General features: G+C 44.9%; 1 protein-coding gene across 7 annotated transcripts in view; it reads right to left on the bottom strand.

Annotated features, from left to right (window-relative positions):
* The window catches only part of MITF (melanocyte inducing transcription factor), a 654,150-nt gene that overhangs the window by 34,469 nt on the left and 606,299 nt on the right, over window positions 1-13,382 (bottom strand). The window lies entirely within an intron of this gene.

Here is a 13,382-nt window from a genome sequence, read left to right on the forward strand (position 1 = left end):
AACACTGCAAAGAAACTTTGTCGCCACAGCACATCTTATAATAACCTTGGGTAATTAGTTACGCGTGTGTAATGAAACAGATCATACAAACAGCCTCTAGGAAACTACGAAGACTTAACCCTACATTTTGATACCGTTTTTTCACTGCTTTGACGTCACGCTTTTCCATAGACATAAAAGGACCCCTTTAGTGACGGGCTATCAAAAGTGCGATTGACAGATAGCTGGAGGCAAGAGAACTATTTATCTTTAGTTCCAGTCTTACCATCAGACAATGGCAAGTCTCTTTCACTGTAACTTTAAAAGTTGAATATTCTCTTTAGAAGGCAGACATTGCTTTAAAATTGCAACACATGAGCCTTTTCTACACGTGTAGCAGAAGCTTTTGAAACGAGGCTTCCTCGAACCTTGCTTATTTTTCCGGTGCGCTCCTCTTAACAAAGCATGACCAGAATGAGGGGAAAAAACACAGGTACATTGTTTTGCCACAATTATTAAGGAAACATTACCATAGTTTCTTTATTCTTTGATTCCTATCTTTCAAAAAACTCGAATTCAAAGCTTGTGGAAAGTTAGGGCTCGAGGAGGAAAATCTCTTAATTTACACAAAAGTCTATATTTAGCAAGTAAAATCAGATCACATTCCCTAAACTATCTTGAACCCACAGAGGTAATTAGTTTACTGTCTTTCTACATGTCCCGAAGTATTTCCATGTGAAGCAAATGCATAATGTGTCAGAAGCAGGAAAAGCAGAATTTTCTCCAAAGTATGGCCTTTACATTTATTAAGGGTAAACCAACCTTTTTACAAAATGTCTCTTTATAAAATTCTATTTGTCATAACTGTTGCCTAGAATCTAAGTCAGCAAGGTCTCGAGCCTATTGTACATCTACAATACTGTAAAAAAATATTTAGGGAGTCCACTGGCAAAGGACAATCAAGAGATTTAACTGCTTATTTGATGTTCAAGCCTTTTTTTTTAGGTTTTGCATGACAACACAGCTTTTGCCGGACCCGATGTGATCAAGAGAAAAAAAGCTTTAGAAAAAGAGCTGAGAGAGGGGCTTTGACACCACCAAAATGTTAATTCACTTCTGTGGAGATTTGGACTGGGCAGAAGTTGCGTGGTCCTACTGAAAAGGCAAGCATGCACTGCAACTTTTGCCTTGTAGGAAGGATTTTGGTGTACACAGCAGGACCAGGTTAGGTTACAGGGATAACCCATTGATCAAAGCTATAGTCTCATCTGTTTATTATGAAACGTTATGACAAAGGCAATAGGCCTGACATTTATTTTGAAAAGGAGATGTTAAAGCCAATAAGGCATTAACTCCACCGGTGCTCATTTGCAGAAGACTTAACCACTCCACCCTCACCGCACAAGCGTGATACAGCAGAGGGATTTCCTTTTTTATTTTATTTTTTTGCCTTAGGATCTGGGAAAGAGCTTCCTCAGCTACCCAGGGCATTTTTTTCCAATATAATGACGATTGTGCACACAGCATGATGACGTCATTAAATTGAAAGTGAAATCGGAAGATCAGCTCATATCATTTTCACTGCTTTGGTGCTTGCCGGGCTATCTCAGCTCGCCGTGAGCACCAAAGCACACGGAAGAGGTATAGTTGGGAAGGGAAGAATCTCCCCTTTCCAATGGTACCTGTCCCAAGGAGATCCCTTCTTGGGGATCACCCAAGGAGGGCGATCCCCCAAGCAGGGATCCACACCACTAGACACCAGGGATTTTTATTGGGAGCAGCCCCATAGGGAAGGGCTGCTCTCAATATTTGGCAATTAATTTTTGCCCCCCCTAACAGCTGCTCCCATTATCAGGTGATTATTTTGGCCGTTTTCTGCCCCAGGGGCAGGGTTGCTATATTTGCAGAATACCTTCTTTGGACTAACCCTGTGGGTAGAAGGTGTGCACTGCAATACTCCTTGCTAGATCCTTGTCAGCAACATTAACACACTGTTAGACCTGTCAGCCTTAGGGTGGTCTTCCCTCAAATCTTTTGCCTGCTTTCCTTCAGTTTTGCTGAATTTGTTTTTGTTGGCCTTAGGACTCTGTGCACTTTACTATTGCTAACCAGTGCTAAAGTGCTTGTGTCCACCCGTGACAGTCAGTTAGATGTTGACCCATAGGCCACTTCTTTGACTCAGTTGGATGTCGATTCATAGGTCACTTTTTTGATGAAGAAGGCTTTCTCCCCTTTGATTACCTGCAAGAAGAATTTATGCTCCCTCAGTCCGAATGGCTATACTAACTGCAGACACTGGCCCTCTCACCCTGCTATGCGAGCTGGAGCTCTACGACCCATGACAGTCTTTGAGAAGTGGCTAGTAACAAAACTGCAGACAAACGCATGATCATGGAACTATATGGTATTTTACTAAACTCCTTCCTATTATCCAAAACTCCAGGGCAGAAACGCTGGGAATTTTAACTGGGCAGACAGCTAACACCAAAGCCATGATACGAGGTCTATCAGAGAGCTCGACACACCACACACAACACCACTAGTATTGAGACAACCACTAAGATTACCACTGTTTGGTATCTTAACTCCCTGCTTAAATAAGGGTAACCCTGCACTCAGCGAGGGCTGTTGGTGGCACTGTGTGTCACCTGGGACCTTACTTTCTCATACTATGAGAATGGCCTGAGCTTGCACAATTCTGGGATGTGTTTTCTAATGACATAGATGCACATCTGGACATACAATTGCCTAGATTCCCAGCATACACAATCCTGGGGCTTCCCAACGCTCCCACCCTCCCGCTTAAGTCCCGCAGAGGCCATCATATTGGCCTGGCATAGGTGCAGCCCACCAAACTATTCTTGCACACTGGGGTACTGCCACACTCCCAACACACCGGAGTTGGCACCACAGCTTGTGGCATATCATGGGTGTGGAAAAGCTTACATTAGTATTGACATCTCAAGACGACTCCTATAAAGAACTTTGGGGACCATACATTACTCTCTTGTCCAAAGAATTCAGAGAACTGACGTGCCCAAACTACTTTAGTTTGCTACGCTTAACTGTTATGGCTACACCTACACTGACAGGTATGACTGCTGAGGCAGATCCCGTGCATGATGGTTAGGACCCTCTCTTAAGTTAGAAGCTCAGGAGTACCCGGGGTGGAGGGGTGTTGGAGGAAAGGTAGGGGATTGTTGTACATTTATTACACTGTCTTATATTGCCCTTTTCGTAAGCGCTGCAATAGTTGCTGTTGCTTTGCAACAATAAGAACAGATTTGAACCATAAAGTGCTTGTGCCCACTCCCCTAAATATGGTATGATTGGTATATACCTACTTGGCATTTACTTATAAGTTCCCTAGTGAAATGCACTACATGCACACAGGGCCAGTAAAATAAATGCTACTAGTGGGCCAGCAGCACTGATTGTGCCACTCACTTAAGTAGTCCTTAAACATGTCCCAGGCCTGCCTTTACAGCCTGAATGCAGTGTCACACTGCCATGCCAACTTGCCATTTAAAACCCCTTGCCAAGCTTTAAAATAACCTTTTATTGCAAAAGTCACACCTAGGGTAGGCCCTAGGTAGCCCATAAGGCAGGGTGCTATGTAATCAAAAGGTGGGACATGTGCCTTCCAGTTTTACATGTCCTGGTGGAAAAAAACTCCCTAATTCATTTTTCACTACTGTGAGGCCTGATCCTCTCATAGGATAACACTGGGGAATTCTTATTACATTAAATGAGCTGTAATTCCTGATTGAGAGGAGGAGGATCTGTCATGTTTAGTACCTGTGGATTTGTGATGATAAATCCTTTTTAATGGTAAGGTCAGATGTATTGCTACAATTTTGAAAATGGCACTTTAAGGAATTTAGCATTGTCCTTCTCTTAGCCCTGTGTGCCTACAGTCTGTCTCTGACCACTTGCATGGGGCAGGTGACAGCAGGGCTTTGTGTATTACCTCTAGACAGCCACACACAAGGGGAGCTTAGGTGTGCCCTGATGGGCCATCCCAACACATGGGAGGGAGGAGCAGGCCACAGCGCCACACTTTTACCTGAATAGTTTGTGGCCTGTCCCCATACAAAGGGCTGCATACCCCCCTGTAGTGAATCTGGAGCCAGGGCAGGAAGGGAGGATCTCTGTGCACTTCAAAGATTTCTATGGAGCCTCCCCCACTTCAAAGTCATCACTGGGTATAAGAACTGGACCTCAGACCCTACCACTTCAGTACACTTCTGGACCTGTGGATACCACGCCAGGAAGGAGTGCTGTACTGCTACAAGGGCTGCCACTCTGCTGGACTGCTGCTCTGGAAAAACTGCTACCTGGTTGTGATGACCTGCTGCCCTCCTTGTCTGAGTGAGAAGGACTGGACTTTCAACTCTCCATCCCAGAGTGACGCCAAGGGCTAGCTAACTGGTCTCCTGATTTGATGTCCCAGGGACATACATGATTGCCAACCAACCCAACACTGCAGTTGGACTCTGCCAGCTGGGAGCTTGACCTGTTAAGTGGCGCCACCCCCAGCCTGGGTCTTTGGAGGTCGATTTTCAGGTGTTGCTCCAGCGGAGCCAACGGATCTCTGCCATTGCGTGGATAAAAACAGTGCAATACATTCGAAGCTAGCACTGCTTTGTGTTCCTTGGCACAAGATCCCTGCATCTCTGCTGATGACAGCCTTGACAACAACGCCAAACTCTGCATGCAGTCATTGTACTTGTTAGGATCATCACATTGCCTTGACACTGACGCAGCCAGCACCTGCACCCAAACTTCATCACATCTCGGCTCAGATGTATCGTCAACTTCAACGCATCTCCTCGACAGAGTGCTTCAGAACCTGCGCAACGCTCCCGCACTAGGATTTTAGGCACTTTAGTTCAGCAGGCTCAACAGGGATCCTATAGTTCCATCGCGGTCCTCCTGAACATTTGACTTTGTCCTGGTCCATCGACCAGATGGCCCTGGTTGGTGTTTTTTGCCTTTAAGCGCTATTCTACAGTTTATTCTTTAAAAATTCATAACTCAAATTCTACTTATTAGTTTTTTGTCTTTTTAAAAAAAATTAGGTTCTACTTTTCTAATCAGGTGTGGTAACCTTTTGTGTGGTGTTTTCATTGTTTTACTGTTTGAAGTGTTGCACACATACTTAACACATTGTTCTTAAATTAAGACTGACTGCTCTGTGTCAAGATACCAGAGGGTGAGGGCAGGTATCTGTAGGGTGTGTCTGTGACTTACTCTGACTAGGATTGTGGTTCCTGCTTGAACAGGGGGCCTTACTCTGTCAACCAGAAACCCCATTTCTAACAATTACTTGTGGTCATAGTGGGAGAGAATTCGTCACAGGGGCCACTCTAATACATGGACATAGGCATTAGGTATATGTATTGTTCCTTATATTATCTTCAAATATTTTTAATCATGAATGTAGATTTACGAAATGTTATATGCTTCTAAGATGGAAGGAAGGTAAAATGTTGAGTGTATGGTGTATCCTTCCCAAACCAAAATGGTTTCCCCATATTGAGGATCACGTTTCAAATAAGACCAAACGTGAACTGAATGTGGCAGCAAAGTCTGAACACTAGTACATCAAAGCGCTTACCTTAGAGAACCTTGCTTACCAATGGCTGTTTTTTTTGTCTGCTCCCATCACTTTGAAAACTGAATTGTACTATGATCATTTCTGGTTTCAGCTATACTTCTTCACTGGAACTAATTGTTGTTGAAGTTCTGCTATTTGTGCTTGTACAGACTTGGACATTTCTTCAAAGTCACTATTGTTTCATGACTATTTCTACTGAACTAAAGTTATGGTTATGTCTTCAGAGTGACAATATCCAACTCAATCTAAAGTCTTTAAAACCACAAACATAAACTTTATAAATTGTGTTCAATATTGTTCATGTAAATTGTGGGATTAGGTTCTGTATGCATGCATCATCACACTGCTGAATGGTTAGACTTCGGACTTACATTTCATATATATTACAAGTGAACCATTTGTATTCACAAGCACATGTAGCTGCAGAGTATTATCCAACTCTAAAATTTATATCTTACACAGTACTTTAGATAGTGTGTGATAATAAAGTTCAGAAGACTATACAGTAAATATGACTTGTTTATTCTCTTCAAGATGTAAATGCATCAAACAAATCCATTCCAGACCCAAGAGATCCATGCAGGGACAATTTGTATCCCTCTGTTTATGTCCTCATGCATATACTTTAAGGCAACCTTAGAGATGCATAAAGTACTCTCGTAACACCCCCATTCCAACTGTCTCAATTTCTACTGCCACACCATTAGCCACTGCTAAAAGTGTTATTGGTAAGCTAAGGTATTATTACATTGTAGCTAGCAAGACAAGGCAGTTTTATGGGATTAAACCTAGTATTATAATTCTCTAGTATAGGCATCAGCCCTTGTCAAAAGGCATCAGATCACTGTCAACCTCAATATCACTTAGCCTAAGTATCACCACCTGTCCACATTCAAAGATGGACATGTCCTGCTATTTATTTACAACCTCATACATTAATTTAGCCAGTTTTCTAAGTGCTCCCACCTTTGCTGACAGATAAAATACCAGAGCAGGGACAAGGGGGTAGCTTGCTTAAGATCACACAGTATTCTCAAACAGGTAAGCCATAATCAAGCCCTTGACTGAATGTAACATTCACAACACTGTCTCTGATCACTATCCAATTTTCTCACTTGGGCAAATCAAAGTTTGTTTTGGTAAATGATCATCCTGCATATCTTGTTGTAATATATTGTTAAAAATGGGGTCTCTAGTTGGCAGGAGTATACACCCAGTCCAAGTAGGGACCACCACTCTGGTCAGGGTAAGTCAGATACACACTAAAAGATAACCTGTGCTCACACTCTGGTAGCTTCGCACAGAGCAGTCAGACTTATCTAAAGAGGCAATGTGTAAAGCATTTGTGCAACACACGCACAGTAATACAATGAAAACACCACAAAAAGACTCCACATGGGTTTTGAAAAACAGACAATTATTTAACACTTAAATCAAGAGCAAAATGACAAAAAGCCAATGATTAGAAGTCAAGTTATGCATTTTAGAAGCAAACGTGTAAAAAAAACACTTGGAAGCAAACAGCGATTTAGGGGTTAGTTGAGGCTGTGCTGGACAGGGGGAAAGTCAACATTTCAAGCTAACCGTGAAGGAGAGCAGGACAGGTACAGGAGACACGCATGCAGAGTACCTTGATCCTGGTCGCAAGCACGAGATGGGGGGGTAGATGTGTCTGTAGAAGAGTCAAGGTCACTCCCGCAGTCGAGGGATGCGTTGATTTTTTTATACGCATTGATAGCAATGCATTGGTGTACGAGGACGAGGACCAGCGTCAAAGCCGCAATGCATTGATTTTGAAGCGATGTGCCGGGTTTCTCCATGCTGTCAAAGGGATGTATCCAATTTCCTTCAACGATGGAGCAATGCAGTAGTTTCAGTGCTGTGTCGTTGTTGATCCACCGGGTGCTGCTTCCAGCAGGCAGGGGATGCGTCTGCCTATGCGGCGGTTCCAGAGGTGCTGCTCCGGCCTCAAGTGTGATGTGCCGGTTTTACTCCCGCAACAGGATTGCAGGCAGGAGATAGGTCAGTTTTGCTGGTGCAAGTATCTGGGTCCATTTCCAGTGAACCAGGCCCAGGAGCAGGGGTAGAGACTTTGAGATCCCAGACTATCTAGCAACAGTAGGCAAGCCAACAAGCCCTTGGAGATCACTTTGGGGTACAAGGCAGGATCCAGGTCTCCTTCAGCAAGATCAGAGAGCAGTGGGGCATCACAGCAGAAAAGCAGTCCTTCCAGGTCAGCAGAATAACAGTCCTTGATGCAGCACAGCAGTTCTTCTGACAGAGTCCAACTGTAGGTCCAGCAGTGTCTGATTTGGTGGGGTCAGAGAGCCACTAATTGTACCCAAATGTGCATCTGAAGTGGGGGTGACTTCAAAGAAGTACACAAGTATCCTTTCTTCCTCCGTCCTGACTCTAGACTATCTTTGATTGTGTGGGGGTAATCATCCCTTTGTAAGGGTTCAGGCCACTACATATTCAGATGTGACAGCCCCTCCCTTCCTGTCCAGGAAGGACCATCGGAATACAGACGAGCACGCAGACACACCTAACCTTCCTGTGTTTGTGGCTGTCTAGAGGGAATGCACAAAGTGTAGTTGTCCACCCACCTCAGATGTGTATTGAAGACAGGCTGCAGACACACAGAACTGTAAGAGCAGAGAAATATCCACTTCCTAAAAGTGGCATTTCTAAAATAGTAATGTTAGATCTTGCTTTACCAGTAAGGAGGATTAATCAGTACCATTCCAAAGATATGAAACATGAATCAACTACTCCTTTCTAATGAGGAATTACAGGTTAAAAATGTATTAAGGAATTACCAATGTTAACCTATGAGAGGAGTAGGTCTCACAGTGGTGAAAAACGAAGTTAGGTGTTTTCATTGCCAGGACACACAAAACTTAAAAGCACATGTCCTACCTGATACTTACACTGAACCCTGCCCTATGGGATACCAAGGGCCTACCTTAGGGGTGAATTATGTGTAATAAAAGGGGAGTTTAAGGCTTTGCAAAGGGCTTTAAATGCCCATTTGAGAGGGCAGTAAAACTGCATACTAGGGCTCTGCAGTGGCAGGCCAGAGAAGTGTTTAAAGGGCTACTCAAGGGGTGGCACAATCAGTGCTGCAGGCCCACTGATAGCATTTAATTTACAGGCCCTGGGTATATGGTATACCACTTCACAAGGTATTTAGAAGTAAATTAAATATACCAATTGTTTTTACACCAACGTTACCATGTTTAAGTGAACAGGCATGTGTACCTTAGCACTGATCAGCAATTGTAAAATGCTCAGAGCCCTAAGGCCAACAAAAAGATTCAGCAAAAAGAGGAGATAAGCAGGCAAAACATTTGGGGGAAGACCACCCTAAGGATGACGGGTCTAGCACATATAGGGGGTCATTCTGACCCCGGCGGTCAGGGTTGGCGGGAGCACCGCCAACAGGCTGGCGGTGCCCCGCAGGGCATTCTGACCGCGGCGGTTTGGCCGCGGTCAGATACGGAAAACCGGCGGTCTCCCGACGGTTTTCCGCTGCCCATTAGAATCCTCCATGGCGGCGCAGCTCGCTGCGCCGCCATGGGGATTCTGACAGCCCATACCGCCATCCTGTTCCTGGCGGTTCTCCCGCCAGGAACAGGATGGCGGTATGGGTTGTCGTGGGGCCCCTGGGGGCCCCTGCAGTGCCCATGCCAATGGCATGGGCACTGCAGGGGCCCCTGTAAGAGGGCCCCACTTTGTATTTCAGTGTCTGCTTTGCAGACACTGAAATACGCGACGGGTGCCACTGCACCCGTCGCACCTTCCCACTCCGCGTGGGAAGGGTGGTTTTCACTGGGCTGGCGGGCGGCCTTTTGGCGGTCGCCCGCCAGCCCAGTGCAAAAGCCAAAATACCCTCAGCGGTCTTTCGACCGCGGAGCGGTATTTTGGAGGGGGGAACTCTGGCGGGCGGCCTCCGCCGCCCGCCAGGGTGAGAATCACCCCCATAATCTATTAAATGACACCAAGAGTAAGGCCAATGTTGGAAGGAGGCGGGAGACCAGATACTAAAAGTGTTCCACTGGTTCTGTACAGTTGCATATACTAATGGTTTAACCACAGCTGATTATACATAACAAGGCAAAGAGAAGTGTCTGGACATGGAAGTGGGGATGTATTGAATGTTTAACTGCTGTCTTGTTTGTGGTTTTCAAAGCTCCCAATTCCTAGCAACCAGTTTTCCATGACACCAAAGAGGACAAGCAAGGAAGTAAACCTACTTCTATATTGTTGAGTCAGAGAACAGTGCAGGTTGTGGGTGATTGACCTCGAAATGCTACAACATCCTTCCATCTACAGGCACTTATGCTACTGTACCTCTCCTTGCCATACTAAAACTGGAGAAACTGCAATTGTGGATGTAGTCACTCACTCACTCATGTTTAGAACAAGCAGAGCTGCCACACCATTCTTCTCTATATTATGCTGTGGCACATATGCTGTACTTATGCATTTACTCATTCAAGTATGTATGACTTTAGCACGTACGCATGACTTTACCATACATATGCCTTACAAAGCATGCCAAGTATATTTAAGGTAAGTAAAACAGATGCTGCCGTGTGCAGCATGGGGTAAGCCACAGGGCCTGCGTCCAACCCCTTGTGGGTCGGCAAACCCACACCGTGCATGGTTGAGGGTGTGGGGCTGGCTGCAGACCAGACCGATGACCAACTCTGCTGCTACCCAACTCCCGTTGTAACTGACCCATGGGCAGCAGGGCAGGGGGGTGAGTGCAGCACCTGGGTGTCATTTTAAGTGAGGCAGTCTTACTGACTTTGTCAAAGGATCAGAACACCAAAATACGAGAAGTGGGCCTATTAGCTTTATAAGGGGATCAACGTACATAAAGCACATGTACTGTCTGTTAAAAAATGACCCATAATTACAATAAAATGTTTAATTCAACTATTAAAACAATGCAATGTTTAATAAAAGTGATTGTCATAAAAATGTAATAAAATTTAATTAAAATGTAAAACATCAACATGCCAGTCTCTTTTTTATTTTTTGTAACTTTTTTAAGTGCAGCCATATATCCCACCATAAGGGGAGTCTGCATTCCAGTTGATAAGCATCCAGCTCCAGCTAGGATTACTTTAAAAAAAATATGGTAAGCTCTCCTGAAGTCACGGATCTAATGATCCAGGAGACTTACTGTTGTTATTTAATGTTTCTGTGGGGCTACTGCACACTGTGCAGCCCCCCACAACAATGAAAAATGCTTGGAGGTGCCCCTGCCTCTTCTAGGGACTGCACCAAACTTAAAAAAAAGTTTAAAGAGCCCTTGCAGGGCATTATGGGGTGCTCCCTCAAGGAACATTGAATAATAAATAAGTGGCTCCTGTCGCTAATTGTTTTTCTTTTTTTAGCGTCCCAGTGCCCACACAAAACATCCAATTTTTTTTCTTTTTTTTCTGATAGGTACGGGTTGGTGGAAGCCTCCGGGCCCTGCTGCCTTTTTAGCTCCCCTGTCAGCTCCTATCCTAGGGGCTGGCAGAAGCAGGCAATTATTCTTCTTCTTATTATTTTTTTTTAATTGTTGGGGGGTGGAGTGGCCCCCTCCCCAAGTCTTTACAGGTCCCGTCGACCAGACCCTCAGCCCATATTCATTTCTTCTTTTTTTTTTTTTTGAGGGGAGAGAGGCATGTGCCCCCTCCCACCAAGCGAACACTGGCCCCAGAGACCCCATCCTCTGGCGTTTTCTTTTTAAGAGGGCAGGGCAAGTAGTTTCCCCTCCCCAAGCCAATTCGGTTTCGTCCCCCGCAGGGACCCTATCCTCTGGGAGACTAATCTTGGTTGCCTCAGTGCCCAGCTAGGGCACCCCCAAGAAATAACATTCAGGGCTGCAGGAGAGCCCCAGGGTCAACTTGGCCCCACCAGTTCCCTGCATGCACCTATCTTGGGTGCAGCGGGAGCAGGCATTGCTTCTGCTGGCAGGAGCAGGTTCTTTTCTCTGCTCCTGCCAGGCAGGGGCAATTTCCTGTCCATGCCCTTGCTAGCAAGGAAACAGTGTCCTGTAGGTAAGCTCCCCAGGACACAGTGAATAAGCTGGTTACAGGTGACCATTGGTGGTTCAGGGAAAGGGGCTGTTTGCCCTCCCTCCTTTATAACTATGTTTTAGCCCAGGTGATGGAGTCCCCAGGCCCTTACTAGGCTCAGGAGAGGGTCCATGCATCCCCTTTACCTTTAATACTAAATTGGTCCCGGGGATGGGTCACTGGGGCCTCAGTGAGGTTCAGGGGGGAAGTATGCCACACTTAGGCACAGTCCCGGTGGATGGGGTCCTGGTGCTTCAGTGAGGCTCGTGGGGTTGGGGAGGTCTGTGCACCCCCTTTAATTTATGTACAGCCTGGGGGAAGGGATCCCCGAGGACTCAGTGATGCTTAAAAGGGGGGCCACGCGCCCACTCCTTACCATAACATTACAATCTGCTGCCCCCAGGTCGTGACCCACTTGCAAGTTGCAGCAAAATGTGAAAAAATGTTTTGGATACTTGTTATCCCCTACTCTGCCACCTTATATCTTTTTTACAATTGTTTTTGTACTTTTTTTTCTAGGACTCGGGACTGAGTTGCAAGTCCTCAGATGGCCGCCGCCACATCATTGTTGATGTGGTGGCAGCCAATCAGATCTGAACTTCTATGGACTCCATGGATCCTCCGTGGCATGCTATAGCTATTTTTTGAGCTTTTGTTTCTTTAAAACAACTAAAACAGATTTACATCAAAACACCAAAAGGATGCTCTCTAGACCCAGATCTAGCTTTCTCCCAAATTTGGTGTAATTCCATTCATCAGTTTTTACAGTATCACTGTTCAATTTTCCTATGAAAAATGAATGGGAAAATATGTTTTGGGGCCACCCTCCGCCCCTTTCCTCGGTCCCAGCTCGACAGATCACCAAGAAACTTTGCAGGAAGATAAAAGTAGATTGTATATTTGGACCATACAGTTTACCCACTGTACCTTAAGACTTGCCCACAATTACTGGCATATTTATGGCCCATGCTCATGTGCGAAACAAGCCTTGAGCATTGAGAGCACCTCACTGTTTATAAATTGATTCAACGGGCGTCTTTGGTGAGTGACGTTCACACAATTGTATGTGGTTCACAACTTGTAAATGGGAAGATTCAGTGACATCTCTTCACGCATAGAGCCGTTAAAGGGTTTGACACACTTTACAGCTCAACAGCCATTCCAAATTAGCTTCTTTTTTTACTTAGTTTGGCCTCAATGTCTGAAACAGAGGGGTGCTTTGTTAGAACATACCCAGCCTAATAAATTGATTGCTAAGGGTGCAGCCTGGTTTACTGTAATCTCACACTAATTTGGCATTTCAAAAAGTCCCATTTTGTAAACCAAATCCATCTTAGAATGTCCATAAAGTGTACATGAAATCGTAGCTTTGTATATCCGGGTAGAGTACTTTCCAGATGGTTTCAGATGAAAATAGCACTTTATCATTACAACACATTTATGTACAGCACAAACATTGTCCTATTTTTTTGTGTTTTAACTGAACTTGTATGGGTGGCAGGAGGGTGAAGCTCTGCGAACTTTCATGCTTTGTTTTACTTACGTCATCTTCTCTATGACAAAAAGGTGCTGAGATCTTATTGGCTGGGTTCTTTTCATCACAAGTTCAGGGTAGTATATTTGCACGGACCAGAAGGGAATTACCATGACACCAGTATATCCACTGGTAACTAAAGCATCCACCAGTTATACAATTAGACTTCATT

The sequence above is a fragment of the Pleurodeles waltl genome, chromosome 9 (assembly GCF_031143425.1).
Source record: "Pleurodeles waltl isolate 20211129_DDA chromosome 9, aPleWal1.hap1.20221129, whole genome shotgun sequence".
In the NCBI taxonomy this organism is placed as follows: domain Eukaryota; kingdom Metazoa; phylum Chordata; class Amphibia; order Caudata; family Salamandridae; genus Pleurodeles; species Pleurodeles waltl.